At 38.7% G+C, this 6,701-nt stretch overlaps 1 long non-coding RNA gene across 1 annotated transcript; it reads right to left on the bottom strand.

Moving 5' to 3' along the window:
- Positions 1-2,305: 2,305 nt before the first annotated feature.
- LOC138404865 (uncharacterized) lies at positions 2,306-4,852 on the bottom strand. Its single transcript, XR_011238626.1, has 3 exons — positions 4,707-4,852; positions 3,033-3,138; positions 2,306-2,498 (listed from the first exon to the last, which is right to left on the bottom strand). It is a non-coding gene; the product is annotated as an uncharacterized lncRNA (long non-coding RNA).
- Between the last annotated feature and the right edge of the window lie 1,849 nt (positions 4,853-6,701).

Genomic DNA, 6,701 nt, shown 5'->3' on the forward strand with positions numbered 1-6,701 from the left:
ATACAGTAATGATGCAGTTAAAATGACAGATATCAGGATGTACAGAGAGGCCGTGGGCAGTCTGATATACCTGACGACCTGCACTAGGCCTGATCTGAGTTTTGTGGTGAGCAGGCTGTCACAGTACCTAGATGAGCCTACAGAGGAGCAATGGGTTACTGTGAAGCATGTCCTGCGATACCTTAAAGGTACAGCAGACAAAGGTTTAACCTTTAGGAGAAGCACTGAGAATCTTGGTATGAAAGCCTACAGTGATGCAGACTGGGCGGCTGATACCAGTGATCGCCGCAGTACCACAGGATACTGTGTTAGTCTTAGTGAAAACAGTGCACTTGTTTCATGGAAGACAAAGAAGCAACCTACTGTTGCACTTTCCACATGCGAAGCAGAGTATATGGCACTTGCTTCTACTGTTCAGGAATGCCTTTACCTAGAACAATTACTGGAGAATATGGATGGTTACCAATACACACAAACGGTAATACATGAAGACAATCAGGGGACGATTGCTCTTGCCAGAAATCCTGTGAATAGAAAGCGTTGTAAACACATAGACATTAGGTATCACTTTATTAGGTCTACTGTGAATGAGGGTAAGGTGAATTTAATGTACTGTGCTACTGATGAAATGGTCGCTGATGTGATGACGAAGCCTGTCAGCAAGTTCAAACTGGGAAAGTTTGCAGGTCTTCTTTTTGGTGACTAATATGTGTAAGCCAAAGGTACACATTTGTTCGATATTGTTTTGGTGTTTTTGTGTAACCAACCTGAGTACAAGTGGGGGTGTTAAAATGTAAGCCTATTTCTTATGTTCTCAGGTTACATGACTGTAAATGTTGTTTACTCTTAGCGACACAAGAGGGCGCAAGAGCACACACAATAATTAATGTGATGAATGTTCATGTATTGTATGTGACCTAATGGACTTCCCGTACATGGACATTTTTATGCGTGACTTTTCATATTCCAGTCAGTCCGCGCTCAACCCAACTGGCAGATGGCCACATTTCATTGTTCCTAAATAAATGTCCTTAAATGAGAGAAGTCGTCAGACTCCTTCCTACGCATCGTCAGCAGCACCACTCTGCTGATAAAACTCAACAATCTCTCATGGAAGTTACCATTTTAATTATGTTAGAGGCCAAAAAATTGTGAGCATTGACAACGCTGAAGCCATTTTTAGATATGACAGGTAAAGTGAGCAGTATTGGCTACAGAGTTTACCCATAGTCTGACTTTCAAACATGCACAACACAACAGGAGGTTCTCTGCACAGACATGTTCACAACAGCAACACACACACAAACACTCTCTCTCACAGTGCTTTCACATTGAACGGAAGCGCATTGCATTCACTTGAAAAAAAAAAAAACTCTGTTTACAATGCATGTCTAAATCAATATTTTTTTCAGTTTTTCTGACTTTTTTTTTCCATTTTTTGGAGTAATTTTTCTTCTGTTTTTCGGACTATTTTTTTTTTTCTGCGTTTAGAGAGCATTTGAAACAATAGACGCTTTCATTCCTTTATTGAGAGCTAGATGTAATGGAAACAAACATGACCTGCTTGTTTAGTTTAATCAAGTTTTACTTTGATCTGGGTTTAAGACACTGGGAGATAGTCCTGTCTTTAAGTCATATAGATGGTATTATCATTAGTTTGTCGAATCTACGCAGGCACCTGAGGACTTTGCGGTTGCTCAGAAGGAAAGCCTATTCAGATCTGCTGAGATGGGGCATGTATGTGCGGGCAGGAGTCACCATAGGTCCATGGGAGTCACTTGCAGGTTGGAGGTTCCGAGGGAGTTCGAAGTATCTCGATAATTCAGAAATTCAGAAAAAAAACTACTCCGAAAAACAGATAAGAATTACTGCGAAAAACAGAAGAAAAAAAATTGTCAGAAAAACAGAAAAAAATATTCAAAAAAACAAACCAAAAAATAAATTACTCAGAAAAAACTGTTTTTTTTTTTTTTTCAAGTGAATGCAATACACTTCCGTAGAATTCTCCTGAAATTCTACGGACATTATACTAGGAGGCCAGGAGGAGAAAGTCTGCAAAAACTGGGGAGCGTCTCACTTGGACATTTGCATTCACACATGCACCTCCTCTGGCAAATATACTGAGGAACTGCTGAGTTTGGTGCATGTCAGAAAGCAGCTTGAGAAAGACAGAGCTGAGCTGCAACAAGAGGTCATTGGGAAGGACCGGAGCCCTGACGGGCTCTGGGACAATTTAACAGCTGTTATTTCCAACACATTTTGTCAATTAGAAAAAAGTCTTCACGAGTGTAGCAGAAGAACGTACTGTCTTTGTAGGGGCAGAACCGTGGTGTGCTGGTGTGAGGGGACTCAATGAGGTCAGTGGTGGCCCCCTCGGGGTTTCGGACAGGACGTCAGCTGTGTAGTAGGCGTTCAGGTCAGTCAGAGAGCTGGACAGATCACACACTGTTTCTGTGGTCTGGATACAGTGAGGAGTCCTCTGATTGTTCCCTGAAACCCTGTAAAATTTGACAAGTTTCATATGGACATGAATGATGGATGAAAATAGTCTTATTTAGTCTATAATAGACACCAGATGAGCAATAAATTAGGTCTTAAGTCTGTCTAGTCTGGGTATCATTTATAACGCATACAGTCAGAAATAAATAATTTATTATCTGTGCAAAATAACATTGATGTGAATATACTGTGGAACAATGAGCTGAAAGAGCTGTTTGCAGCTGTTGGCATTTGTTAATTCTATTTGATTGTTGACATTGCTCTTGCCTCTTTCATTTTTCTCTTATTGAATCACAAAGGTCAATTGTCTTTTAGTTATCTTACTATTTAAAGAGCTCTGGCCTAAAATATACATTCCAGTAAAAGCTTTTACTGAATCAATAATGGAAAGACTCATTCCTGCAAGGTCACATAGCGGGAAAGTGTGAGGGCATTTGCTTTCCGTGGACACACTGACAAGATGAATGTTTCTGGGAATTAAACGCCATTTGTTAAAAGAGTTAAAGGGTGAGGGTTCGGATGCAGGTACTTACGTAGAGTACTCCACAGTGTAGCTGTAAGTGGCTGATGGTTTTGGTTCCCAGGACAAAATGGTTTTAAAGTTGGTTGATTTCCAATTTTGTGCTTGGGGATAGGAGCCTGGAAAATGAGACAATTTGTGTAAGATACTATACTAACATGATTTAAATGAAGGTTATAGTGACACACAAATGTTGACTCCTGTCATTATGAAAGAAAACAATACACCAAAGGTGTTTTATATACTTTATTAACTTATACAAGTAATTTCCATAGGTGAGCTGTACAGGGGACTGTCACACAGTGATAGGGCCTTAGTGCCATAAGTTTTAAACTATTAAAGGCCCAGTGTGTAAGATTTAAGTGAAAGGGAACTATTATTTAATGTTGAATAATTCTCATAATGTTTTCACTAGTTTATTTCATCTAAATTGCATGAATTGTAGTTTCCTTACCCCAGAAAAGGCCCTTTAAATTTAAATACTTCGAGGGGACCCTCTCTACAGAGGCCACTATGTTTTTTACATTAGTCCAGACTGAACAAACTAAACACCTTTTGAGTTTTCATGACAATTAAAGGCTGCTTCAGTTTCTTTTTCATGTTTGGAAGGAGAGCGTGAGGTGAGGGGTAATCAGTTGCAAAATGCAATTTCAACACTAGATATCACAAAATTCTACACACTGAACACTATTTAACACTAAACTACACTTTTAAGTAATAAACACTTAACACCTTAATTGAGGCCCGTCACAATATGTAGGACTACACACATTCATTAGAGAGAAAAAAGCTTTGCACAAATGAGGCACTGTGGACCAGAAAAATTTAAAAAACCACAAGTTCAGATACAGCACTTTGTCAGTGAGATAAGATAATGTTAATGTTGTGAATAGAGCACGTTGCGATTGTCAGTGTAAAATATCCTTGGTCCTATATTTTATTGGACTGACTGTTCTGTCACAACCACAAATGTGTGGTTTTTATGATTACAAAGCAGCAGTAGAAAGTGTGGCGCCCAAAGAACATAAGAGAAGGGCTGTTTTTATATCAGCAGTCTGTTACCTTACCTTACCTGAGTCAGATCAGTCATTCAGTCATTTCTTATTAACAACAGCTATATACAGTGTGGTAAGTCATTGCTGTTTCTTCGCAGTATGAGCAAATACTGAGAAGAAACAGCAGTCCCCCCCCCCCCCCCCCCCCCCTCATGTTACATAATGTTTTAGGTACTAACAAATACCTCAACATTAAATTGTTACAGGTAATCTTAAATTCTTAAATGTGATTTACAGCCTATAAAGCACGAGTGTCCACTGGTGTTCAAACATTTTTTTTCAAATATTAATCCTACAAAGTGTGTAGTGACTTGTACTGAAAACTCTATAAGACATGAAAACTGTAAAGAGTATTTCTATGTGTGCCGGAAATCTAAACATAAACACTAAATGAATGACTGTATGCTGCTCCTCCAGTGACCTGTTCATGTAGATCTGTTCATGTGAATCCAACTTTACATTTGCTATACATTTACATTTTCACACTCACAATACTACAAAACAAACTGCTCCACACAGAGAATCATAGTATTTGATATTGTATGTACATATCATATGTCGCGCTACTACAATTTGACTTTAAGGTCATTTGAGAGAACGCGTGGAATGAAGGGCGAGCAGCGTGGACTCACCTGAGGCGGAGCGTGTGGAGAGAAAGAAGAGTGTAGAGACGAGAGCTGCTGTGACTGACATCATCTCCTCTGATGTATTCCTAAAGGTTCTGTTCTGTGTCTGTGCTGCTACTGAGCGAGTACCCTGTGCAGTCTGTCGATCGTCTGACTCTCTTGCTGGAAACCAGTGGTTTTAGCAACAAGCGGGGCATAGCCAAATATGGAGCGTCCGGCCGTGGCGTCACCAGACTGACACAGCCACAGTATTGCAAATTACTATACAGCATGCTGTCCTGCTGAGGTCATCCGCCACGTAATCAACCTTACTGATGTATTATTAGTTATTATTGTTATTCATATTATTGTTGTTATTATTATTATTATTGTTGTTGTTGTTATTGTTGTTGTTATTATTATTTCGACGTTTTGGTCAGTCAGCATATAATTATTGGACACCAACCAATCACAGCTATGAAATCAGCTCTATTCATTCATTCATTCTCTCACTTCACCTGGCAGATTCTTTGAAATCAAGTGAAAGAAAGAAACGGAACATCTGTAACAAATTCCAAGTAAGTAACTGAGGCTGATTTCAGAAAAACCATTGTTGCAACAAAGTCCTCAAATTACAATGCATGCTCCAAATCAAGGGCTTCTATTACCTCAACACAAAAGGCCTGATATAACAAGTTTTCTTGTTCTGTGAAGGTGAGAGACAGTTTATAGGCCAACGTTAAACAATAGTCCACCTGAGTCGCAGTGGTTTCTGTGAATATTTCTGCTACCAACACCTGAACTCTTCTTCAGTATTCAACAGTTCAACATTCATTCCACGCTGCTCTACAACCCTCACAGACAAAAGAGATCAAATAATCAGGCACATGCAAAAACTTACATATTGCAACCTTGTAATGGTTGACTTGTTATTTTTAGTGACACTGTTGCGGTGTAATGTTCAATAACATGATTCAATCTTGTGATTGAATTAAGTTTCCAAATGTTAATAATTCAATCATATGTATTTTCCAAGTTGACGAAACTATTACACTTGAGTTCGACCAGGAACATATCAGATGCTATTATATTCCACTGTTTAAAAAAACAAATCCAGGTTTTTTTTAAAAAAAGGTGGTTTGTGATAAACAACACAATAGTTTCCCCCCAGTATTTATTGTATGCAAAATAATTCATTAGACTTATTTATCTCAAAATGAGTTTTTCATTTGGCTCAATATTTATATATTTGCTTATTATTTTAATTACCACAAGAAGTTTTAAAAAGATGTAACAGGTGGTGAATATGTTTCATGACAGATTTATAAAAATTTTAATTTGGTTGGTCAATGTTCAACCGACACAAAGATGTTGGTAATGTGACTCAAACCGAGAGGTATAGTAGGTTCAGTGTCGTCATAGTGGGAATGGAATGGATGACATGCTTCCCGATGGTATGTTGACCATACAACCCTTACTACAGCGTGAGAGAACCTAAATATTCTAGAAGCTTACAAGCTCTGACCAGGTCGATGGCATCATCATGTCTCTGCAGAGGACATTAGTCAGGACTTCCACTAAGAGCTCAAGTGGGTGATCTGGAGGTCTATTCATAGACTGAGTGGTTTAGAGTTATGCTTCCAGACATACAGAGACACTGAGAGTGAGTTTGGACTGTGGTATGTTAATAGAGAGGTTTATACTGTGTTAACCACAGTTAATATTCCACGTTACTGAAAGGGAAGCCCTCTGTTGTTTGTCTTTGCTCTCATATGTACAGGGTGGCCAGCCTTTTCAAATCAGTCTTACTACTACATTACTTCACCACACACGGTAACCTGTTCAACAATGTAACTGTAATAAAATCTCTGCAAATTCAGTTTCACATGCAGATTAAATCAAGTGAAACTAGCAGCAGGAAGGTTGGAATGCATGTACAACACTATAGCTTTGTGAGATGATTAGGAAGGACTGTCAATGATTTGTAGCAAATTTCAAAGCAGAGACAGTGGTTGTTTAATG

Source organism: Paralichthys olivaceus, chromosome 15 (assembly GCF_024713975.1).
Source record: "Paralichthys olivaceus isolate ysfri-2021 chromosome 15, ASM2471397v2, whole genome shotgun sequence".
Lineage (NCBI taxonomy): Eukaryota > Metazoa > Chordata > Actinopteri > Pleuronectiformes > Paralichthyidae > Paralichthys > Paralichthys olivaceus.